We start from the raw sequence: 26,756 nt of genomic DNA on the forward strand, positions 1-26,756 counted from the left end.
CCCCCGCCCACATGAACACAGCAGGCTAATGATGGTAGAGGCAAAGGTATTTTTTCCATTTGCCCACCTTTAAAACATGACCACGGGGAGTTGAGCAGGTGGGTTTAGCCTGGAACGTCTCAAGTTGTTCTTCACTTGTGAAAACATTACATAAATAGAAACAAAATTCTACATTGACATTAATATCATAGGTAGATATTCAACATATTGCTACTTTTTTCTTTTCTTTTTCTTTTGAGGGTGCTTTGCTTGCTTCAGCAAACGTTTTAGTCACAAATGTTTCTATGCTCTTAATTCATATACTCTATGTCCTTTCATAACCTTATTTTCTTCTATTTAGCACATCCACTACGTATGGACAGGATATCCTCGAGTTTAACGCAGGTCGAGACATTCTTCAGTTTATGAGTCTGCGAGCATCCACAAATGGATTGTGCATAGAAGTTCAGTAAATAAAAGTTCTTTGCTTGTTGTAAGCCCGACTGTAGGACAACAAGTATCTTCCCTTGCTCTCAACCAATCAGGCTACATTTCTCAAGCAAAGAACCACAGGGCTTTTGTGCTGCACCACACCTTTCTTACTGAGAAACCTAAATGTCACAACTCCCTCTAGGGTGTTTGATTACTGCACACTATTTAAATAATATTTCTATTTAAATTCTACTGTTTCTTTTAAATGTTTCTTAACAAATATTACCTCCTGTCCCAATGACATGATGTATAGGTAAATGAAAACTCAAAGAGACGTATCAGATGTATTCAGCATTGTCTCACTGGAGGCTGCAGCACTTGCATTGTGCTTTTATTATACAGCTTGTGAGATCAGTGTGTTATTGTGGACGAGAGTCAATCCCAATAACAACCGTGTTCAGCATTAGTTCTATATTTATGCAGGGTGAGAATGCATGCTCTATCATGGCATACAGTTTACAGATTTGGTTACAAAAGTTTACAGCCACATTGTTTAAGGTTGCACCAAATCGTAAAATAACATTATGATGAGGAGAAGAGACTGGTGGCTCAGTTGCATGCTGGTACAGAGCAATTATTAGAACGGCTTCAAATGTGGACAATCTCTTCAGAGTAGGCCTTTTACATTAAGAGTCTTGCATTATGGGTTGTTTGTTGCTTTAATGTTGCTAAGCTAATAAGTCTGTTACTATCCATCAGCTAGTCTGCAGCGTGTCTTTTGGAGGTAGTCTTAGTGAGTGGAAAAGAAGGAATTGCACCTCATGACATCTTTTGTATCATTACTATGTTGATAGTGAGCCAAATATATATTTTTATCCTAAACCTAAGTAGTTTTGTTGAATATACCTTATCAACCAGCGACTGAAAATAATAAAGGGAAATTCAAATAAGAAACAGAACAATACATTCACGCAAGCAGCGCACCAATGAAGAAGCAATATATTTTTACCATGTTGGTCTCAGCAGCGTGCAGGCGTTACAGTTGTCACAGTCTTGTGACCACAGGTAGCCTCGGTACAAATGGTTCCGACGGTGTCAGAAATGTAGAACGATCTTCTGACAATGCGTGCAGGGTAAAACACGTACATGTACTAACAAACAATAATGAATTGTCATCATGAGACTTGTCACCGAATGAATGACGCCTCTCTTGCCGTGCTTCTTCCTTCTTCCTTGTTTATACCACTTTTGCGGGGCCACTAATTAAGCGCAGGTGGCGGACGCACGCTGATGACGTATTTTTTCTTGGACGTTGACTTCCCGCGTTGTTGCCAATCTCTGTACGGTCTACATACAGTCGACTTGGCGTTGTTGCCAAAGTTTATTTTAGCCAAGTGTGGCTGGAAATGAACTCAAAGTAAACGCAAAATGACAGCGACACCACGAGGCAACGGGGGAATGGAAGGGCGGGCGGGCGCACAGAGGAGCGGGATCCCCAGCTGCCGCCGTGAGGGGACGAGGGCTATTTCCGTCCCCCGTGGGTTGGTCACGTGTCCTCGGGGAGCCTTTAGTTTGGGCACCACGTCGGGCGGGAGATAAGAAGGGAGCGCTCCGTTGCGCACAGCCGAGCGGCGACACAGGCGCGAATGACCCGGCGGCGGATCAGGCGGATCAGTTCTGTTTTGGGGCGTTGTCAGTCAGTCACACACACTCCACAGCAGTGTGTGGCGCACAGATCCGTCAGGCACCGACTCGGTGTGTGTGTGTGTCAGTGTGTCAGTGTGCGATCTCTCTGACTGACTCGTTAAGAAACTTCTGCGCTTCGCAGCTGTGATCTTCAGTGCGGGCGTCACATTGCTGTCGTCCACCGCCACGAGTCGACGCACGGAGCCGCCAGCGCGAACCGAGGTAGGTTGCGCTTCTTTTCCTATGGTTTCGTGAGGGAGCACCCGGAGGGTAGCGCGCGCCGGGGGTCGTACTGTGCGCGCGCGTAGTTTGTGCAATGTGCAGGGCAAACGCTGCGCAATGCTGTGCACGGGTTGTTGTTGTTGTTGTTGTTGTGCAGCAGCAGCCGTGTAATGATCTTGAGAAGTGAATGAGAAGCGCTTCCCCCACCACCAGTGCGTAGGAACGTGCCACATGAAAACAAAAGAGTGTGGCTGGTCTGGTGAGTTGAAGAAGACGCAGAGAGAGGAGCCCATGTCAAGTCACCGACGTGGTGCGTCATTGACCACACACGGTTACACATTTATCTGTATCTCAAAAGGGCCCAAAACACCGTCAAGAACTGTTAGACACTGTTGAAGACTGCAGCTGGCCGGTTCACAGTGGAAGCACTGTATTAGCGATGGATGATTCAGAGGTCTGTGTTGAAATATTTTCACGTTTAGTTGCATCCACCTCTTCCGTTACAGTGAACAGGACTGACCCGGGATGACTCCCAGACATACCCCTGACACCAGCCCGAGCAACCGTCCGACACACAGTTTAATAGCTGATAAGAAATGTTCATATCCACGAGAAGAAGTGTTGTTGTTTTTAAATCTTATATGCCATATAGCATAGTGGAGAAAGTGAATATGAATGTTATAGAAGTGCCGTCACACAAAACAATACAGTGAAACAAACTCTGTGACAAATACAGGGACCCTGCACTGTCGCCACTGGGCTGTGACTCTGTGTGGAGTTATTGTGGCCAGAGTCAGTGCTGCAGGTGACACTGACACAGTGGCTTTAGAGAAGCCGAGTGTAAGATGTCAGCTCTACATCAATAATGCAGGGTCCAAAAACAGTGCGGTGGGGGGCAAGATATTTGGGGTGCAGTGTTGACCGCCCGCCTGCTCCTTCCTCTAAAAACAATTATTAAAATCCACACTGTAACCTTGACGTATAGCCCCACAACCAGACACAGCTGACTGTACATGTTGTGCAGTGTGGCATGACGTCAGAGCCATGTTGGTTATTATACTAAAAACAGTGGCGTCCCATCTTGTAGAGAATGATTTATTTTCCTGCTCTCCCTTGCTCACTTGATCACTGAGGCTAATGAGACAGGTCTCCGCGCGCGGGGGCCTGACCTGAGAGAAAGCACTGATAGTTTGATGAATACGGCTGACACCCTCGTTCATCACTGGGGCTGCCTGCTCTCTCTCTGTCTCTCTGTCTATCCATATCCGTCTAATCTCTCTCTTTCTGTCTCTCTCCCCAAATACCCCTTTGATGATCATTATTGAGACATTATAACGATGATAGGAGCCGTGCCTTTTTCCAGGGGAGAGACATGGGTGTCAGCTCCTGCGCGGCCGGATGATAATAGCTGTGACAGGAGGTTGGCATTCTGTGTCGAACGCTGCAGCTGCGATGACTTCCAGGAATAGATATCAACACCTACTGTACAATGGTGTACCTGACTGAGGTGCAGTTGTACGTCTCTGCTGGCAGATTGTGAAACTATACTTGCCCCTGGCAACTAAAATCTGTAAAAAACAAAATGTTTTAAATAAAATAACTGGAAACTATCCATTGGAGCACATTTTGCAGAGTAGCTTGTGTGCAAGATGCATTTGTATGTAGCTCTTGGTGCTTGCCACAAACCCACCATGCAATATTAAAATGTCGGAGATGTAACTGACCCACATATTGTGAAACTTAACACCCATACATAATTAGTCCACTCTTGGTTTAAATTTCTCGGCTTAATCACGTTGGATTTACTCTATCAAACATTGATGGCTAGGAGATATTCTAAATGTTTCAGAGATCATTTACTCTCTAATGAAAATGGGGAACGTCTTCAATTCCAGTTTTGTTGTGCCTGCCAGTCACACAACAATTCATCTTTGAAAGCTATTGGTCACGTTCTTTGTTTGCTTGCGGAGGCTCTCTGCATATTTCAATCGGTTTATCCTCACAGATCAGTTGGCTGTGAAGGACACGCATCAGAGGAATGTTTTTTCTGTGTCAACAGTTGATGTTGGTTTGAGTCTGAATGAGGCGTTGCTTTTAAGAGTCGGCCTCTTGGCTGGGCTTTCACAGGGAGCCTCTCGGAACTGCAGGGGGGCTGGTATTTTGTTTTGGTTTAATCTTTTCTTTTATATTTTTGAAGCATAGAACTCCATCTTCCTGTGGGGGAAAAACAACTTTGTTGTGAAATTTGGATGGATGTGGCTTTCTGATTGGTTTTGTTTACGTATTTGCATATTATTGTTTAATTGAGCGCATTAGCAATGCATATCATAGATGATGCACCAGCAATATGAAGATTGTCGAAAATGGACAAATGTCCTCATTTACACGTAAAAATATACCTTTAAGACGATGTGAAAACCCAGTTTATTTCTTCAGAAACACTGTGGTTGCATCTCTGTTGCTGAAAGTGTTTTTGCTTTTGAAGAAATCAAATTTGTAGCAGCAGACAAAGCTTCCTTTGAACTTTTCAAGAGTACCCCCCCCCCCCCACATCATGTTCCGCCACAACATCCATTTCATACATCCGATTATGTTGGCAATACACCAGAAAAAGACCCATTCCTTGTGTCTTAAACCCCCCCACCCCATAATTTTTCTTTTAAAATCCTATGAGAAATATAATCATATTTTTATTGCAGCGTCACGGGTTGCTCCTTAATCTTTTATTCTGATCTATTTCTGCCTACAGATTCCTCCCGCCCTCCCTGTTTTCCATTAAACAGTGAGCAAAATAAAAACACTAAAGCCATATAAATTTCTTCAGTTAACTGAATAATTTCTACAGCATTTTCATTTTGCCTCCATTTATTTAAAGCTGACTGTGTTGATGTGTGTGTGTGCCAGGCACATTCCTGCCCGCTTTGCATCTGTGGACCCTTGTGTGTGTGAGTGTGTGTCTGCAGATAGGTTTCTTATCGTTTCACAAGATTAAAATAATGACAGTGTGACAGATGAACTTGAGGGCATATGCGCAGGGTGCGTTGAGCAGCGCGGCACGTATCTTTGCCATCATGACGACGGCAGCGACAGCCTCCAGTCAGCATCGCAGTAGTTTGCCTTGCCACTCGTCAGGGGTTTAATATTCAATTATGAAGAACCTCCGGTTCAAGTAGAGCTGGACGGCTGGTGGAACATCCCCACTGATTGACATTGAGTAGGCATCTTGGCTCACAGTTTGCCCCTGAAGGAGGACGAAACACGGCAGATGGCTTGTGGGGGTGTTTTACTGACGTGGCAGGACTTTGTTGTAGTTTCGCCTTATGAGTAAGTAACAGGAGCACAGCAGAGAAAATGCTGAACTGGTTTTCCTTTTTGACATGCATTAAAGTTTGTGTCCACAAGAAGGAATCGTATAAGGTGAAGGTTTAAAGGTGTTCTCGCTAAGTGCCTTCAGCGGGGTAATATGACATTGTCATCTCACTGCCTTTGAGTTTGTTGCCGTGACAGTCTGTCAAACCGTGAAAACATCCAGCTGAGTCCGAAGACGTGTCGGCCTTGCAGTGTTGTGCTGACAAACAGCAAGCGGCAGACGAAGAAACGGACTGAGAGAGTGAGACAGGTGATGTGAATTGTGCTTGTGCTTGTGTGTGTGTGTGTGTGTGTGTGTGTGTGTGTGTGTGTGTGTGTGTGTGTGTGTGTGTGTGTGTGTGTGTGTGTGTGTGTGTGTGTGTGTGTGTGTGTGTGTGTGTGTGTGTGTGTGTGTGTGTGTGTGTGTGTGTGTGTGTGTGTGTGTGTGTGTGTGTGTGTGTGAGACAGCTTCTCCTCTGTCATCTCACGGCAGATACGATTCTTCAGCAGTCAGGTATTTGGACCTTGCTGGTGCACGGTGCTGTTTCTTGGCTGGAAGCTGCTCCAAGCTGTCAGTCAGATAAGCCATATGAGACATTGGTGGGAGTGCAGTCCTCCTGTCCTTGGGGGGATGGCCGTTATAAAGATGTACAAATCCCCAATGCTGAACATGCACACACACACACATATATATATATATATATATATATATATATATATACATATACACACACACATTGACACACGGACATGCATGCACAACCCCCACTGGAGAATGGACGAATGAGATCAAGCTAGGTCATGGGAGGCTCTTTTCAAGTAAAGTCCTCCCGTGGGAGACTGCTGCCTCCTCCATGCCCTTCATGCACATGTGCATTTGCGCGCGCACAGACACACACACACACACACAAACACACACTCACACACACACACACACACACACACACACACACACACACACAGACCAAAATTACACTTGGTTGGCTAGCCAATGTTTATGGGTCACTGCTTCTAACTGTAGTTGGTGCGTACTGCAGTGGACAGTATGTAATGTTATTGCATCCACAAAACATACATTAAATATAGATGAGGGCTTTTTTTTTGTAAGTGAGCACAAGTTAACTGCTGATCATTTCCTCAATTGATTGATGTTATGTATTCTGCATGTTTAAAATTAAAAAAATAACAACAAACATTGCAGCTTTTTATACCTTGTGAAAAGAATTACACCATGTTCCATTTAACAAGATTGCTTTTCTTATTGTCTGCATTTTTTATCGTCTCTGCATGCACACAACTCGCAGAATGACACCAAGTCAGGCCCCGTGATGTTATCGCCCGGCTCCTCTGGGGTAATTTTATGAGAGGCAGATTGCATGAGCGAGGCGACATGTCCTGCATTGAGAACAAGGAGGGCGAAGCTGTGCATAGCTGAACGATCCAACAAAGGGGGCAGAGATGTTGACTGATGTTGTGGTTCTCAGCGGTGAGCTGATTGAAATCATCTTATAACTGTCTAAATTGTGTTCACCCAGGAAGGAAAACAGCTGCCTGCCACTTTATAAATAGGAATTCTCTGTGGCCTTGAGCTGTGTATTAAGAAATGGGGGAAAAAATGGTTTGGTGCCTGGGGATTGCTTTATTTCTTTCTAAATTTCTAATGCAGCTTAACCCTTTACTGAGAAACACCAGGGCTTTTTACGGGCAAATGTCCTTTTATAGCTTTAGATTGAGGTTCTATGGTGTTTTTCCTCTGACAGTGCACAGATTTGAAACAAACCTCCAACAGAGCGAGGCTGGAAAGGCGGTAACTCATTCTGCTGATCATTTTATATCTAAGCTGTTTATGTAAAAACCCTCCGGTTCTCGCCTTCCCTTTGCTGTGCAGCGATATAAGCTCCCAATGATCTCACACTCCATCAGTGGCTTTCAGTAGCAGGTTTATAGGCTACAGTCATTTTTGAGCGAGATGCTGGATGGAAGAAGACGGTGACCTCCGGTTGTCCTCTGTCACCGCTTGTTCTGTGTACAATCACAGCGGGGGAGGAGGTGGTGCAACAGTGACATCTCCTTTACTTAATTCACTGTGATAAATTACTCTTCACCTCTCACTGTCTCGTTGACCTCTCCTGACAAACTGCATTGTAGGGATTTCCAAATACATGCATGCATGAGCATACTTGATTTCCTTCCCTGCTCCTCTCTCTCCATCTCCTCCTCCCCTCTGGTTTTCCTGCTTTTTGTCTACTTCTCTTTTTCATTCAGATTAATTCTGCACACACACGCGTGCGCGCCTATAAACATGATCAAAATCTTTCCTTTGTAGTGTCTAATCATCTCCCTGGCAGGACCCAACCGTACTCCGCACAATATCTGTGACACGTCTTCTGCCGTTTTAACAGTAATGTTAATTATTCGGCTTATAAAGAGAAGAAATAATTTGTTGCTAGCATACGATGCTGTTTGAGAAGGGTTTTATTTTTTTACAATGACCCCTGCTAATTGCATGACCTCCGCTGCAAGAACGGCAAACTGACCAATAATCCTCATTTAACGGACACTCCAGTGAATCTCCAGAGGCAGGGACGGCTCTAATCAACATGTCTTATGAATTAACATTAATGAATGTTGAACTGTGTTTTTATGTTTTCACGGAATATTGAGCTGTGAGAACATTGATAAACCGAGGCTGTTATGTGCTATATAATCACAATCTGCGTTCAAAGTTCACTGTATATACTTGCATGCATTTCAAGGAAGTCTAATTTCACATTCCATCCAAACCAAATGAAGATGCTTGCTTTAGTGAACTCTCAGTGAATCCTTATATGGATGGTTTGCATGGGTCTGTGCATAATTTGAGAGGAGAGTGGAATCACATAGACTTTTGTGTCTGGAATGATTTGGTGTGGTGCGGCTTGCTTACTACAAAAATAGAACTTTTAGTCTTAAATACAAGGCAAGAGAGTCTCCCTCTCTAAAATGATGTGACATTGATTGCCTGAGTGTTGAAAGCTTAAATGCTTAGCTGCAGGATCATATGATCAAGACAGATAGTGACTCCATAAAACTCAGCAGGACTCTAGGCTTGTACAAACCAGATTATCAGTAGTGTTTTTAAAATCCCCTAACCATGAGATTAAGAGGTTGACCTCTTGATCAAAAATAAGTTGCAATAAGGCAGGCTGAATGGTTGTGAATGGGGGGGAAAAAAAGGTTGTTTTTTTCACAGTATTGGATTATAAAAAACTTTGACCCACTCTTAAAAGTGTGCCCTCCTGCTCTGAGAGGCTGGACAAGCTCTCCTCCTCTTCCTCCACCAACAATATTGTATTTTCTCACACGGTATATGAATTATCCTACTGTTGCGCCATGGCTTTTTCCAGATGCCATGGATCCAGTCCTCGACCAATGAGAGAGGAAAACGATTCTCAGAAAATCCCAACAAAAGCAAACTCTCATAACTCAACATCATAAGCATCCTGGGAAAAATCCAGCAGGCCACTCCCATCAGCCCATCACCACCACCCCGTGGCATTCTGCAGCTGTATTGAAGAGGTGATTCAAGATAAGAAGAAAAAAGAGCATTCATTCTTGCTCTGTGTTTGTGTGTATGGTTATCAGAAAAATGCCATACAGCGTTCTGAATGCAGCTGGGTGTCGTCGGTCTTTCACATGTGCTGAGATATAAAACGGAGGTCATGATGATTGTGTTTGAATGGCTCCAGATATGAAGTGGAGGCTTTATGTTAAAACTTTTATCACTGCACAGCTTCCTGGTTGGTGACATCATCTCACCCTTTGCACATTCACTTCACTTCACACAGCATGAGCGTAGGACTCATAAGCCAGCATGCATGTACACCAGAAACAGTTCTTTGTATAATGTGTGCACCAACCATCATGTGTGAGGACTACGGCTATAACTATCGATTTTCATTTTGGTTTATCTCCAAGTGACAGATTTATTCAACCCCTGAATAACGTTTTTCCACTTGATCCTTTTAGTCATAAATGTCATAAAGTGAAGAAAATATTGCCCATCACAGTTGCTCAGAATCTAAGATGATGTCTTCAAACTGATTGCTGTCAGACCAACGGTGCAAAACCATAATATTTAATTTACAATGTTATAGAATCAGTGAATCCTAAGATCTGAGTCATTGGAACATCTGTTTGGAATTTTTGCTTGATAAATGAATTACTGATTAATCAAGTATCAGATTTGTATCAGTGATTGACTTAACACATTAACTATTTTAGCAACAACAAACCCATTACCACTTTTCATTGGACCTTTGTAGAATTGTACTGTAGAGTATAAGATTGTCACTTTTTCCAAACATCAAGTTCAAACTAATTTGACATGACACGTTTTTCGTTCGAGTCGTTGTGATTGAAGAGTTCAGCCAGATGCTTTGTACAAAGTCAACAAACGGCCTAATCTCTGTTCGACACTTTGCCATCTACTGTATTAAACCCAAATAATTTCACACACTGCTTCTCAAAGGCTTCGGTGTCGCGATTGTCCGTTCCACATTTCGTAGCAAAACAACATAACATTACTGGCTTACTTTACGGAGGTCAAGTTGATAGTGAGCGCCCTCAGCTGGACCACGAGGCAAACTACTTCAGATGGTCTGATGCGTTTCTAGACTGTATATTTCGATTTTGTCACAGTTCGAATAGGAATGTTTGAATTTCCAGTAAAAAGTGGCAGCCCTAACAGAATATAAAGTGAGGGCTTTTTTTCCTCATGAATGTGTAAAACAAATATAAAAAAGAAGTCCCTACTGCACTATTTACGTATTGATCATTTGTAACATAATTGTTCACAATTCTTCATCTTGACTTCCTGTTTCATTTGTGGGGAGGTTCATTTGTGAAAAATGAATTGTGCGTTGTTTCATCTGGAACACCATCAACAAGAAGACACAAAAATGCCAATTGGTATTCAGGTTCCACACAGAATTTAAGCAGGAGAGCATCAGCGCGATTGCGAGTAGTTCCCCAACAATGTATGAAGCCATCAATCATCTGGACAGGAAATCTGTTCAGAATGACAGCCTTTGAAAGAGAAGTGGACAGTGTATCGAGCATGAGTTTCTCTTGGCTTTCCCAAGGGATCTCATCTGTGTCTCCAAACGGAGCCCGGCAAACCTTCCCCTGCTCTACGTTGTAAATAGATCTGCACTGCTGTACATGTAAATGTGACCCAGAGATGTCTCTGCCATTCATTGACTGACTTGTACATTTATCACGGAATGAATAGGATCCACTTGTATCTATCCACGTGTGTGTGTGTGTGTGTGTGTGTGTGTGTGTGTGTGTGTGTGTGTGTGTGTGTGTGTGTGTGTGTGTGTGTGTGTGTGTGTGTGTGTGTGTGTGTGTGTGTGTGTGTGTGTGTGTGTGTGTGTGTGTGTGTGTGCGTGCGTGCGTGCGTGCGTGCGTGCGTGCGTGCGTGCGTGCGTGCGTGCGTGCGTGCGTGCGTGCGTGCGTGCGTGCGTGCGTGCGTGCGTGCGTGCGTGCGTGCGTGCGTGCGTGCGTGCGTGCGTGCGTGCGTGCGTGCGTGCGTGCGTGCGTGCGTGCGTGCGTGCGTGCGTGCGTGCGTGCGTGCGTGCGTGCGTGCGGTTTGCTTACACTTGCTCCATGGCGAGAAATACTTTTTTTATCCAGTTGTTCTCACAGTCATGCTGCTGTCCCCATCCTAAGAGCAGAGAGAAAAACATACAGGCTTTCAGCACGCAAGATAACTGCCTCGGCACATCATTCTGACCTGATTTCCAATCGATCAGCCAGTCTGTCGATCAAAGAGTCACTTTAAATTAACACAGAGCATTTCACCAAGAAACTATGTATCAAGAAATCCTTTCGGGATTTTGTACTGGAATCTGAGCAAGGAAACTTTGGATTTTGATTCAAATGTTAATGTTAGACGAAGAAGGTATAGTTTAATATGTTAATTAGTGAGCTTGAGATGTGCTTGTAGGTGTCTTTTCATATTTTTGGGCAGAGCATGCGGATTTGTGTTGTTTCATTTTGAAATTTCATTCTTTTTTGGGAACAAAATGGTGAAATGAGTCTGTTTTTACAAAGGGCGTGATGAAGTTTAAAGTTTTGATACTCAAGGTGAATCCGCCTGAATGGATCAAAACAGAAAGCTTGTATTAGTTCACAGGTTCTCTTGTCATATGACATTCTGTTATACTACTCATCCATTATTGCTTTCACACATTTCCTATTTTCTCCAAGGATGTCTTGGCCTCAGTTTATTGCAGTGACAGTTTGAAATATCCCCTGGTGCGTTGGGTTACTTTTATTCTTCAATTAGGGTTGTGTTTTGATGTTTACCAATCACTGCCAACCAACAGGAGATGTAAGCCTATTCTCTATCCCTCATGCTGAACTGTGCAGACAAGGGAGATGCTAAAAATTGATGACATTTTTGAAATCTCTTTCAAGATGCTCCAGGAAACCTACACAAGGGGAAAGCCAAAGAGTATAAAATGGCTTGGTGCTCGCAGCAAAAACAAAACAAAAAATTTAGTGAGAGAATCAAAGCTAGAAAATCAAAGCAAAGTCTTTTTTATCCAGGCTCTCACTGAGACCCAGCAAAAAACTTTTGTGTCCTATTTTATGGCCCGGCTCATGATTGAAGAGGCATCAGTGAAAAGGCTTTGTTTTTTCCTAAAAAACATCATGACAGTTGTTATGAAGGGGAAGAGTATTGACTCAAAATCACCAAAAGGAATTCAAATAACCAATTCAATGCAAAAACAGACAAATTCAACAGGCATCTTATCCACTGAACCCCCAAATAATGTGAGGCTAATATTTTAACTGACACCGGCATTTGTAATGTCATCATGCCAACTACTGTCTGTTGATGACGTGCTTCCATATCTTTATGTTCACTGGGCCAAACACTATTATTGGCATTGATCTGAGTCTATAAAGAAGTGAGAGGTTTCACACACACAACGATCAGAGATACCTTGAATCTCATGCAGGCCACAGACAGAATGTGTGGAAGACGCATTCAATCTCACTGAAAATAATTCAGCCATTAGAGTAATTTAAATCCTGGTGGATGAAGTAGCGTGAAGTTACACACTGGAGTGTGATCAGACAGCATGGTGGGATAAAACAGATGGAGGGAGAAGTAGGCAATTAGGGATGACACGGGGGTGGAGGGATTTATACAAACCCCAGTGTCCTCAACCGCAGTGACACTATCTACACACACACGCGCACACACACGGAGAGACATGGCCTTTGTTCTCCTAAGAGGAGCCCTGCTTGATAATGGATTTCACAGGACGTGGCTTGCCAGCCGCAGTGTATTGGATTTCACCAGCAACAGCATCAACCGTTCCTATAGCACTGCTATTCAATACTGCAGCGTGGAATAGAGCAAAACGCTGCCGCTTTAATCCGTTTCTCTGCTCCGTCAGGAGTGTGGATGTTCTTTTATTGCTATAGGTGACATAATTATGTTAAGCTTCTGTTTTGTTGCACGCTGTAGATTGTGGGAAGCCGCCTTTTCAAAACCCGCGTGTGTGTGTGCGTGTTTGCATGCGTTTTTGTTATGTGTGTAAACGGAGCATCAGAGGAAGTGTCCTATTTTGATGCACAACACCGAAATGTAGGTTGACGGGAACATCCCCGTCATGGTGAGGAGGAAATATTTAAACGATTAGGTATATTTGAAAGTGCCACCCCCAATGTAATTTGAAATGAATTTTTCATGGACTCCAGTGAAGCTCCAAACATCTTCTCTGCCTCGCCGTGATTTAATTATTGTGTACCAGTGAGTGATTTGGATTATTTCCATACATATATGGGGAAAAAAGTTCATTCTCTGTAATGGCTCCACCATAAGAAAACATATATTCAACTAATATTTAATGTGATTTACACATTTTGCTGGGATTGCATCTGTGGCAGACGGCTCTAAAACATTTTAACAATATGGCCATAACTAATCATAACAAATTAGACTAGATTAGAATAAATTGTTAATATAATAGATTATCTGTGTAATTATTATTACAATGCATAGATCAAATAAGCCATAAATCACTGATATAATGTATCAGTTGATGATGGATTCATATCTTATGATGTTATGAATCATTTTACAAATTTTTTGATGTTCGTTTTTGATGTTAATTTATAGTTAACCTCTGAACTGCCTATGGCTCTCCAGATTCTACCCTCACCCTTCCTTTGATTTTAACCTTCATTTCCAAAATTAAAAACAGAAATAAATAAATGTTCAAATATATTTTATGTATACACAGTTTAGTGGAAATTGTGTGCATGTTTTATACATATTTTATATGATGGTTGTCAGCTCTCAGCCTTAGTAGAGCTCTTGTTTAGGAATAAGGGAATGTAAAAGTACACTCTACGAAGACTTTTAAAGGGACAAATTATGATAATGTGATTCAATATTATGTCAGCTTCTGTAATGACTCTCAGGAAAAGGCTTTTCTTTAGAACCAGGTCACTGTCTGGGGCTTAATCACAGCTGGAAACCAATATGTGCTTGTGTGTTTTTTTCCGGAAAACACTAGATGGCACTATGGATATATAATCCCTGGGAAATCTATGTACCTCTCTCTCCCGCTCTCTGTCCCTGTCTCCCTCGCTCTCTGTGCACACACAATCACAAATATGATTTTGTTGTTTCGTGTAAAGAGGACAATTATAAAGCTTTTTTTTTATTATTGAGAGAAAATCACAAAATAATATGTAACATCTGTCTTTGTGTGTGTGTGTGTGTGTGTGTGTGTGTGTGTGTGTGTGTGTAATCAATTGTGTGTGCGGCTGAATTTATGTAGTGGTTTATGCTCTTGGTCACCATTACACGTCAAATGCATCCTTTCACCCACACATTCACACAGCACTCGCTGCTATATAATTCGCCTTTATATCACACACTCACATTCACACTTTGATGGAATAGCCGTCGGGGGCAAATTAGGGTTCAGTGTCTTGCCCAGGGACAATTCTGCTCGCAGACCGGAGGCGCTGGGGATTGAACCACCGACCTTCAGGTTAGTTGACGACCCACTCTATACCCCTGAGCCACAGCCTCGGGTGTGTGTATGTTTAAGGAGACTATTCCCAGCTAAGGGCTCGGTGTCGTAAACATGCATTTTGTATCATGCACTTAATCTGCTCCATGTTTGGGATTAGTCTCCCAGTCCACAGAAAGAGGATGCTTTCTCCCCTTCTCTCCTCTCACCTCTCCTTTTCCTCCCCAGTTCCCTCCTGATCAGTCTTCTACTTTCTCTTTCTTCTCTCACAGTCTCTCCTCTCGCCCATATGCTTCCCCTCAGTAGTCCTCAGTTTAATCTTCTGCCTTGATGCAGCTGTAACCATTCTGTGCATCATTATGGGGGGAACAAATGCTACCTGACCCATCTATTTAATGCACTGAAGAATCTCTGATTCAACGTTGTGCTGGACTATGATTTAAAACACTGGTTGTGTGTGTGTGTGTGTGTGTGTGTGTGTGTGTGTGTGTGTGTGTGTGTGTGTGTGTGTGTGTGTGTGTGTGTGTGTGTGTGTGTGTGTGTGTGTGTGTGTGTGTGTGTGTGTGTGTGTGTGTGTGTGTGTGTGTGTGTGTGTGTGTGTGTGTGTGTGTGTGTGTTTCTTTCCTATTTCTAATCCTCTCGTGAGAAGCATATTTTCATTCTCATGGCACAGGAAAAAGTGGCTTGTTGAAGTTGATGAGGTCAAAAAGGGTTGTGTAGTGTCGTGGGGATGGCAAGATCTTGTTTGTTTTGCACCTCAAAAGAAAATTGCAATACCTATAACTAGGGACGTGCCTGTCTGACACTTAGTTTCTGCATCGGTCTAGCCAGAAAAATGGGATCAAATATCAGAAAGAAATGAATAGTTTGATGTTAACTATTGATGAATTGAAATGTGCTGTGGCAGGAGTTTCTGTTGGGATTGTTTAGGTGTGTAGTGAGTACTTGGAAAAGACAATCTCAAACTTGTGTAACCCACAAGCGTGATGTTAATGCTGAAGCAACAAACATTGTTGGAGCCGCGGAAGAAGCGTGAGAATTTCCTCCCAGACAGCAATAAAACAAAACTGATTACAGAGTGAAGTTTTAAATGTATTCTAAATGACTGACCTTTCTATGTGGTAGAAAATGTTGTCTTTCAACTCTTAGCTGAACATCTTAAGTTGGCCCACATCTGCACATCTTAATGAAGGCCTTCCACAACACTTGTATAATGTTGTTGGTGACAGCTGATCGATCCTTACATGTTCCCTGGGACATTACCACTGCACATCTGACAGAACACTGCCTGTGAGTTGCACGAAGCACCTGAATTAAACAACCAAGGAATTTTCAGCCGGCAGTGTGGCTGTAGGCAATGTCTGTCAGCTGGTCAGACAGTGCACCACTTTGATCCACACTCAAACTCAACTGTTAGACGGAATGCCATGTAGGTTTGCACAGACACTCACGGGGCCAGATCTTACAACCGGCACAAAGTGTGACGCAATGGTGTCTGTCCTGGTTTCAAACTGATGCAGTTGTCATTTTCCTATCCAGTGCTGACATCGCCCATCTAAGTGCAGAAATGAGTGTGTTGATCGCCAAACGATGTGTATTTGGACGTATTGTTGGTGCCATTGCTTGAGGCAGTGGAAAGCAATCGCACTTTTGACCTGGTCTGAAGTCAGCGGTGCAGTGTTCCACTGTTATTTAGGAGCACATCATGGAGATGGTAATATGTGCCTACATACAGTATGCAGGAGCACGGCAAACGTACTCTGCTTCTTACTCACACAGATGAGCCCTTTCCTCTGCAGAGAGGGGTTCCCTCTTAGGACCTGGCAAATTTGCCGCTATAACAACAATACATCAAGGTGCTGGCGCACCTGGGTTTTAAAGGGAATGGAACTGGCGAGCCTTTTTTTTCTGATGTTAAACTAACTGTGGATTTGGACATGCCCTTAATGGACTTTAGACTATGCACCTAAATCATTATAATAGAGCCCATGGGCACATGACCTGTTTTTCTAGCACAACCATTAGGTTGACCCCTCGTTTAAAAAAAAAAAAGTCATTCATTCTACCTGTACAATATATCAACGCCGATTGGCGACGTCACGTAATGTGGCCACTTGTATATTATACATGATGTGAACAATTTCTGATCGACCTATTGCTGCTTTGCATCATGTCATTCCACGTCGTGCCAAAGCCTTTGAGTTTTGCCTCTCTATGACTTTTTTTTTTTTTTTTTTTTCAAACAAAACAAACAGATCAATCTCAGAGGAGGCTCTGTCAGCTTTAAACAAGCACGCTGTTATCAACTGCAGTGTTTATCCACACTAATTATAACACTTCATAGTCAAGAGAGCTGTCTGGCAGTGTGTGTCGGCGTCTGCGTGTTTGTGTAGACTGATGATGCCCAGTAATTCCACCACAAGGCCACTAAAGCTGATACGGCAGCACAAGGACCGTTCATTCACTCTCCAGGGTAAGAGCAAATTCTAATTGATTTTATTTCAGTCGGTGATTACCCACAACAAGGAGCTGTACACTGAGATTATTAATGGAGAGAACTGTATAGGTTAAAGGATTTAAAGTCTCATACAGATGGCTTTTAAAAGACCGCTTGAGGCAGCTGCACTCTTCAAGGTGTCTTGGAGTAAAGTTGCCAGCTAAGTGAAATTGTGAAGATGAGTATTGGGAAAAGGCCTTGGAGATAAAAACAAATCTATGACACGGCAATTTCACCCCTTCTAACAAGGAATAAAAATAGCACCTGATTTAAGGCTTTGCTGAGTATGGAATATACCCCCCCCCCCCAACAGAAAAGTGATGGATAACATGTTCACCCTCTTCACAGAATGCAGATGCAAGCACTGTGCAGTTAACTGATGTTACATAACATGATGTTCTGTGTTTGAAGTCCTTCAAACTTTCCAGCTCAACAAGATTTCATGCACGGACTCTGTTTTTAGAATTCACATTGCTCCTCTGATGGTCCAGGGGAAGTCCGATCAATAGTTGTGATCATGAACAAATCTCTCCCAGATCCCGACACTAGAGAACGAGGATTAGACCCTGTGATTCAATCATTCTGTCTCTGAGATGGAGCTCTTCGTGGCCTCAAATAGCAATCAGTCCATTCTAGAATATAGGGAAATGTATTAAAACGCCAGCTCAGGTGCAGTTTCTATAGTCAAACTAGCAGGAACATTCGTTGGTGTCTGGTCCGAGGCAGGACACGATGATAAATCTCTTTTGTCAAAAGTTTTTGTTTACAGTTATCACCACGCTTTGAATTTGCCGGACGTTTTCCTGTTCCTGTATTCTCGCATGGGCTCACACTTAAATTTTTCAGGGATTTGACGAGGGGGCTGGCAGGAAAAGTTCCAAAAAATGTCCAGCGCAACATTGGCGGACATTTGCATTCTCACAGACAGCCCCTTTTGAAAAGTTCTGGAAAATGTCCGGTCTTCAGTGCACGTCTGAAAGCCGCTATAGTTTCATGGCAACCTGGAACAGTATTTCAGAACCTTTCAGATCCTTCCTAAGATGCCCGTAACTTGAAGGATACCAGAAATATTCTATCTGCTGAAGGGCTTTACTGTCCCATTGCGTGATGCAATTGTGTTAACACATCAGTATTAATGAGGAGTAATGGCTTCAATATTTCAGACATGTTAGTCCGCAGCTTTGGCAGGTTAATATTTACAGCACACTTCGAACCACTCCGTGTGAAAGCAGGTCTTCAGGGGAAATGAATCAGAACATGTTCTTATATTCTATCATCCCTTTTGAAGCCTATACACAATTTAGTCTTTCACTTAAAGCATTTAAATCTAAGTGAGAAAATGGTCCAAGTGATATATTCATTTCTAGGCATACAAGACAGGTCTCTCTTAAAAGCAGGAGTATTTGAATCAAATATTAATTTCCTGCTCTGAGAGACCCCTTTTCAATAGTTCTCCATAGCCTTAGTCTTTGGTTCAATCTATTTGGTTTGCTGTAATTTGAATGAAGGGAAAATACTTTTTTGTGGGATCTGACACAAGTTTCGCATTTTGATCAGCGCCATGTTGGATATTTTGATACCTAGGATTGGGGGTGGGTCTGACTGAGATGTTGTCCACTGCTGTTGCCGTCATGCAAATTTCCTGTCTGCATGCGTGTTATGTGGAAAAACACAAAGTGTTGTCCAGTTGATGAAAACTTTTACTGTATACAGGGATTTGTGGAACAAATTTTAAACAATAGAGCATAGTACAAATCATAGATGTTCTCTTATCATCACATGGTGCACAGCCCTAGTTCAGGTCATTTCGACCAAAAAATAAATTGGTTCTGAACCCAAAAGGTTGGTTCCTAGTTTGAAATAAAAAATAGCAGGTCCTTGACTTGGAAGTGTGAACCATAAAGACAGAAGTGGGCAGGTCATGTTCTACAGGTTGAAAAAGGGGGATTAGTCTTGTCCATGCTATATTTTTTCGGGGGGATTAAAAAATTTCTCTAAAACAAAACAAAAGCTTGCAAGTAATCAATGTGATCTGCCATCTTGCTACCTCCCTAATGTGTTGTGCAATGCCATCCATTGATGATGCATTCTTGATTTACAATGGTTCTGCTCAAAACTGCTCAAAACGGGGCTTGGTGCACTAGATAGTACCAAGGTTGCAAGGAACCAGAAGGAATTTCAGGAAACCAGAGCTATTTCAGTGGAAAAAACTCAACAGATAGTGGATTGTGCATTTCTGTGCATGCATTCACAACATGATTCCAACATGTGGGCTTGGTCATGCATGTGTGTAACTGCCACTTAAAAAGTGTTGTAGTTGCGGCTGTAGCCTTTTTGAAAAGGCCCTTTGATAATCGATGTAAGATCTCATGCTGGGGGTGTTTGGCTGATCTCCTCTTTGCTGCTATGAAGGACAGTCCATTTATTCATGTCCGTTTCCCAGAGCCCCAGAAACCCGGCTCCCCAACGCTCCCTCAAAGAACACGAACAAAGGGCATATTCTGTCTCAAGAGAGTGGAGGGGGGAACAGAAGTTTGTGTGCATGTGTGTGAGTGAAAGTACATTTAACTTGAAATGTAGAGAATCTCCGTGCACGCCTTCAGTTGAATGGTCCTTGTGTGAGGCACTCTTTTTGTTCATCTGTATTTGTGTGTGTGTGTGTGTCTTTCTGTCATGTGCATGCAAGGGGAATACCCACCAGATATTATGCCACTATTCTCTGCAAAACTGCAGGCACAAAGGGCCTGTTTCATGGCCGGCTCTTTAGAAGCTTATACATCAAAAATGCGACTGGGTGGGTAATGGGTTACATTGTGAAATACTCACTTGGGGCTCTTTGTCCTTGGTTTGACTCATGGGAACCAGGTACTGTTTTGACTTGTGAGTCTCATGTTTCTGGTTTCAGTCATATCATAGTGTTAATTCCCACAATATGAACAGTCCTGCGTGAAGTCATTGCAGGTCACTTTAGCATAAGTTTGGATTGTTTCATTTCCCAAAGGGGAGATTTCTTTTGCCCCTCAGTGCTGACACTCGAGGTGAAACTATAGACATTAAGTAGATCCTCTCATACTCCCATGGCCACTTTGATCCTTTTGTTGACACCTCCACGTCATCAAGTTTTGAAGAGGAATACAATACATAAGAACCCAATGCAGGGACATCAGGAGTATGTATTTTTTAAATGTGTTAAGCAATTTTTTTTTTAGAGGGATACCCATCTCCCAGCTTTTTGAGATTATTGAAACAAAAGTTGCAAAAGCAAGACCAAACTTTGACTGAACTCAACTGCATCTGACGGAAGTGTCCTAGACTCGGACTGTCATCTCTGTAGCTACACCCTAGGCTAGTCCAAAGGTGGTGTGTGCACCTCCTCAAAAATAACTGATGGGGAGGGAAACCTCAGCTACAAAGATCCATGGATTTTGAGTGGTGGGTGAATTGCAGTGAAAACATGAAATACGTTTGCATGGTGATCAAATGAAAGAGGGATCCTTAAATTTCTATCAGACTTCACGCTACCCTGCTGGGATCCCAAACTTTACTGGGCCAATTTCAAATGAACTTCTGTTAACACATTCAAAGAAATGGGACAGTAGTTAAAAATAGCTTACCCCTACAACTAATGCCCATTTTGAAGGCAACATTACATGAACACTTTCCCATTTCGCAGTCCATTTACTGGAACCCCTCTTTTTTTTCCTCCTGTTTTTTATATATAATTTTTATATTTTAGTTAGTTCTTTGGCTGCTCTTTATCTGCACATGGCTGAATTTATATGTGAGCTTTATGTGAATTTAGGTAATACATCCTGAATCCTAAAGGTAATAAAAAACATTACAGCTAATCTAGAATATGCGGCCCCTCTCTCTCTCTCTCTTGATTAGCAGTAGCCTTTCCGAAACCCCTTCTCGCCTCCTTTCTGCCTGCATGTCCAAACTGCTTGACCTTCTCCTTTAAACGAGGCTCCATGCCTCATTCTGACCCTTCACAGGCTGCATGCCCATGGAGAAAGGGGAAAAAAAATCACACTGAAATGAGCCTGAAAACATGCTGGAGCGCCCGTCCACAGAGCCAACCATCTGTAATGTTCTATTTGGCATTGTTTGGCACAGCAGAACCATTTTTGTCCTTTTTTTTCTTCTTTTGTCTCCCGCCCTGGTGTTGTTTTTGCAACACCACATTGAGTGCATCTAAATGTGCGCCACTTTTGACTCGGTTTTCACACCAATCGTTTTGTTGGAGGTCGGAGTAAGTTCTTTGAATAGCTGTAATTCTCCGTACGAAGTGCAGAAGATGTTCACATCCGTCTCTCTAGCCCAGCGAGTGACTGTAAATTGGGGGATTTTTCAAGGACACGCAGGACAGTATTCTTATTCATGCATGGTGATCAAATGTAAACTATAACCCATAGGACTATGGCAGCTGCAACATTTCCTTTCACTCGCAGATTTTAGGCCCTGTTTTTAGAACACTTTTTTTTCCCTGGGTGTGCAGGACCACAGAAGATCAAAGCCAGAGCATCAGTGGGTTTTCATTCAGAAATGTGGAGCAAGAGCTGACATGATTTTGTAGAATATACAGGACATCTTCCCTGACTCAAAACTGTACCTCTGTAATTACTGCGGCATTTCCTGTGACCTTTAGCCTATCCCAAATATTCAACATGCTCCATATAGTATATTAAACTTACCTGTGAGAATATTAGTAATATATATATTGTTGCTTTACAGTAGACATGGTACATATCTTTGAAGAAACATAATAGAAGCTATTTATTGCAAAACAACTTCCGAGCTGGTTTGAACCCGGAGCACCAATTATAATAACATGTACAGACAGATTTGAGCAGCTTTCATTTTTTACTGGTATGAAATGTGGGACTGCACTGTATTGGGCCTTTAAAGATTGATAAAACAGCCGAATACAAGCTGATGATGCATTATTTATTGATTTGTTCTTGTTCAGCGAGCCAGTCTTGATTGTCTCTTCCCCTGTGATGAGCCAGTCAATGCCTTTCTCGGCTCCAGCAACAAATCAATGACAATCTGCCTGATCAAAGAGTGGGACACATCTCTAAAACAACATCAGGCCATGTATAAAATATTTAGATGGTGCAGAGGAAGACAGTAGAGCGAGAACAGAGCAAAACGGGGAGCTGCAGGAAGCACTTCAGGAAGAACGTGGAGCAGCCTTCTCCTCCTGCTCGAGTGTTAGATGTGGGCTCGTATATATGCATTTTAAATAGATTTCTCTTACTATCTGTGATGCTCTACTTTTTCCTCCACTGATCCATTTGAGCATATTTCCATACTCTTTATACTTCCCATCTCTCTTACTAATGCTAGACATCTGTCCATCCCATAAGTCACCGTGGCCCAAATATGACTCTCATGCTTAGTTTCTGGTGTGATGGCTTTTTTTCTTTCTTTTTGGTAATTTAGTCCTGTGCTACTTTTTAAAATAGCACACTCACATTAAAGTTTTTTTAGAAGATGAGAAAGTGTTGATTTATTTTGCTGCACAACGTCTTGGTTTGCACATCAAAAAAGGAATGCTATTAGATGTTCTTTACAAATAAGAGGCTTATTAATAATGTAGCAGAACTGAGCCAGTGTTATCATGTTACATTCAGGCTATGCTTTCATCTGTGATGAGATGCTGTTCACTAGAGCTGTTTGTTCCCTTACTGAGGAAAACAATTCATCATTTCATACACTTATGAAATTTACATGGAATTATAATTACCTTTGAAAAAAAGACACTTATGAGTATGAATCCTGAATAATATATACTTTGGTCAATATAGTGACATGTGTCAGCTACAATTTTGAAACCATAAATAGTACACATTTATTTTATTTAAAGGATGATCCGGCTGTTGAAGATAAGCCGGTGGTTTGTCTTTTGAGAAATATGACATTTAAAACAGAGAATATAAAAGTGATTCCTGAAAAAAACAAGCAGCCATGACTCAAAGATGCCGATCCAGCTGAGTTACCTGCTAAATAAAACAATAGCTGACCCAGGAAGATTATCTGCTCTACACTTGTTGCACTGTCATTTTAACTACGCTCATTCAGTTTTGGCCAGTGTGAAAGGGGCTTAAGAATACGTGGAACCAACAGTTAGCGGCTAGCTATTGGGACATCTGTCTTCATTTCTTTGATTGTCAACTTGAACGTCGCACATTAGATTGCAAATGTATTTCAACAAGATGCAAAATGTAGCATGACGGTTGAAATGAATCAGAGACTTTGAGTAGCACTGGTTTAAACTGATGCATCATTTAGAAGCTGATGAATGGAAATGTGCTCCACAATAACGGCGTCCCAGTGAGAGTTTCAGCGGGGAGAAGGAACCAGCTGCTCAGTACAAAACAATTTTTGCTTCCTCAGACTGTGAACCACAGGAATAAATGAAATATACACATTCTGCACTGGGTTAAACCCAACACACTCTGTTTGTGCAGCTCGATTGGGCTTGTGTTTGTTTCAAGAGGTTCCTCTTCAAATGACAGACACATCAGATTGTCGACAGGGACATTATGGCTTCAGGATGTATTGTTACACGAGCCCATGTGGTCACATACCGAGTTACAAGTATAGTCTAGCAGGTACATGGAGTTTGTGAGGCTGATGCCGAAATGATTCGTGAATTTTAGAGCCATGTTTAGCATTGAAGCTGCTCCCCCACCCGACTCCTCAAGGTCAAACAGCTCTACGACAGAATAACAAATATGGCAGTATGAAAAATGAGTATAGCAAAATCTAAACTGTTTAAGTGCACATATTTAGATCCAGGCTTTCCTGCGTGCCATAGTTGCTCTGTCCAGACCAGCTCGGCAGCAGTGTGGGTTATGATAGTAGCAGCCTGTGGCCGATTTCTGAGCCCGAATTTTAGCCAACACTGTGAAGTTGGGACGTTCTAAGTTAAAAGGTGACGCCCTGTCCTCCGAGTACAGATGCAACAGAGAGCCTTGGAGCCGATTGATTAAAAGTGCATCCAACTGAGGAAAGAAGTCGACAGTGGTTAAGGTGTGAGGTTCGGGCCTGATTTAGCGGTCTACCCGAGGGCTGAGCCACGGTCGTAGCTGAAGCAGCATCACGGTTATGAGCCACAGGTGCACCCCACAGTCCATCTTCATTAAATCACTTGAGTTGCTCTCATTACGCTGACAATGCTTAACGTGCAATGTAATTCAGCGCAAAGGTCAGAATGAAAGGCCACGTGCGAGCACAGCGCACTCGCACATGACACAAATGTACAGCAGGAGACGTGATGACAGCAAGTTCATGTTTTTTGATGACTGCTCTACTTTTGCATCATCATTTCTCCATTATTTGATGCATGCTCAGACACTTCTAAAAAAAACCCATCTTCAGTTCCAAGGACTGTAGGGGCTTATAATTTAGTCTCTAAAGGTCAGTCCTCGTCAATGTGAAGAAGTGCCCAATAATTTGATGCCATAACATTACACCATGTAAATGTATTCCCATAAATTCATTCACCATTTCTTGTGTAAGAGCGCCTAATTACATATCCTTGTTTGGTAAAATATGTTGTCATGATGTTTTGTACATTCTAAGCTCAAATTTAAGGCGTTTGAATTGTGAATTAATGTTTCGTGACGGGTAACAATGTCATCATAGAGTTCTAGTGTGCATAGGAAAACTTTCTTTTGCACAACATATTGCTAATAGGATGCAAAGTTAGCAGTCGTTTGCATCAATACACGTTTGTTTCTTGTGTGGCATGTAATGGATATGGAACCATAAGCTTGAAAAGAGCATCAAGTTGGTAGTCACCCGCGCTGAGATGTAAGTTTGGATCACCCGCTGTGAAGCTGGAAATAATATTCAAATAAACCCTTGTTCAAGTTTTCCAGGCTGAGATTTATTTAGTGGAACATGAGTCAAAACAAGATTCTCTGCAGTCTGGAAGTGACCTAAGAGCTTGAACCATGGAAAAAACAGCCACCACAGCTCATGTTACCATGTATTAGAGAACAATGCTACTTTCAAGATAAGATTGGAGAGAAAGGCGTGCATCTTGTCTCTGTTTCTCTTGGATTTCAAGGGTTTCTCTCTAAATAAACCTTAAACAAAAAGCTCTCTGATGATTAAATTGGGACCCACCTAATGTCAGTATAAATCCTGTCAAGCCAGCTGAACAGCACAGAGTGATTCCACCTGGTAAACGAAGCCTGTTATTGTCTCCGATCCTTGAGCCGCACAGAGAAAACAATGTTGTTAAAGACAAAGGGAATGCAGTGAAGAGAGAAGCTTTGAGGAGATCTTCAGATGACTCCAGCAAGGGTTTATTGAGGCTCGATGCATCAATAAGAAGAGTGATGGGCAGTATACAAATGTTAAGTTAACTTTTACCAATAACCATTTCTTTCAAATGAAGTCTTTCTTCATCTAAGTATTTTGCCTATGTTCACATCCCCTTGGCTACCTAGTAATTTAAATGTACATGTTTATACTTTAATCACAGTTTATATCTCAATATCTTTGTCCTACCTGTCTTACTATCTGACATTGAGACTTCAACTCTATTTTCACCTGGCATTGAGAAGTGTTTCGTATTCAGAATGTGTCTAGATATGATATTAACCAGATCACATACAAGATGCACAAACATAAAATTATTACAGTCTCCAGTCAAGATGAAATGGCCCTCTTCACAAGAATGGACATAATAATCCACAAACATTTACTCAGGCTGTGAATAATAATTATTTTTGTCATCAATTAATCTGTAGATGATTTTATTGATTAATCAATTGGTCCATAACATGTCATGAAATTGTGGAAACATTTCAATCCTGTTTCCTGTAGAGGAGCAGGGAACCACCATGTGCACCTTGTGTTAGAGCCATGTTAAAGCAAGAAATTATATAGCGATGTTTAAAATAAAACCCAAACCATTACTGCCTTCTGTCATGATGGGAAAAAGGCTGATGGTTGACACACTGTGTTTGTATTACGTTGCCAGTGAGGTCACACCAGGAAACGGGGCAAGGATGTGTGAGAGTTTGCCTGGGAATACTACGTGGCTCCTATGTGTTGTGGTGGTGCTGATAATGAGCACAGATGTATGCTGCGCTGAGCTAATTGTGGAAGAGGCAACACCCTGTCCCATAAAGTTGTCGCCCCAAGACTTGAAAACGTTTTGTTATTCCCAAGAGGTTCTTTTCTAAAATAACTTTTGGAGAACATTCTCTCTGTGCTACCAACCGTATTTTACGTTGGAAAAGTTAAGTTAGGAGTGTTTATTTTGAGGGATGTTGATGTTTGCAGCTTTTGTTCCGCTCGGTTCCATCAAGGCCTTGACAGTTCATTTACTCGCTTTATTTGAAAAAATGCAACATACTCCACCGGAGGTTGAGCCGAGCGAGCACAGTACCGTGCCGCTGTTCAGGCGGGGTAATTGAATACAGAGAACTAGTCATCACTCTTGTCCATTGTGTTTTATTTGAGCCAAACAGTGGCAGTGGTGTTCAAAACTCATTAGCCTGTGTACGTTGCAACGCTGACATTTC

At 42.3% G+C, this 26,756-nt stretch overlaps 1 protein-coding gene across 3 annotated transcripts in view; it reads left to right on the top strand.

Moving 5' to 3' along the window:
• Positions 1–1,878: 1,878 nt before the first annotated feature.
• The window catches only part of mid2 (midline 2), a 124,806-nt gene continuing 99,928 nt past the window's right edge, over positions 1,879–26,756 (top strand). For 2 of the 3 annotated variants that reach the window (XM_035648951.2, XM_035648953.2), the window contains exon 1: positions 1,879–2,319. The gene's annotated coding sequence lies outside the window, so the exon portion shown is untranslated. The remainder of the gene's footprint in view (positions 2,320–26,756) is intronic. The other variant, XM_035648954.2, reaches the window with a different exon arrangement.

Source organism: Scophthalmus maximus, chromosome 9 (genome assembly GCF_022379125.1).
Source record: "Scophthalmus maximus strain ysfricsl-2021 chromosome 9, ASM2237912v1, whole genome shotgun sequence".
Taxonomy (NCBI): domain Eukaryota; kingdom Metazoa; phylum Chordata; class Actinopteri; order Pleuronectiformes; family Scophthalmidae; genus Scophthalmus; species Scophthalmus maximus.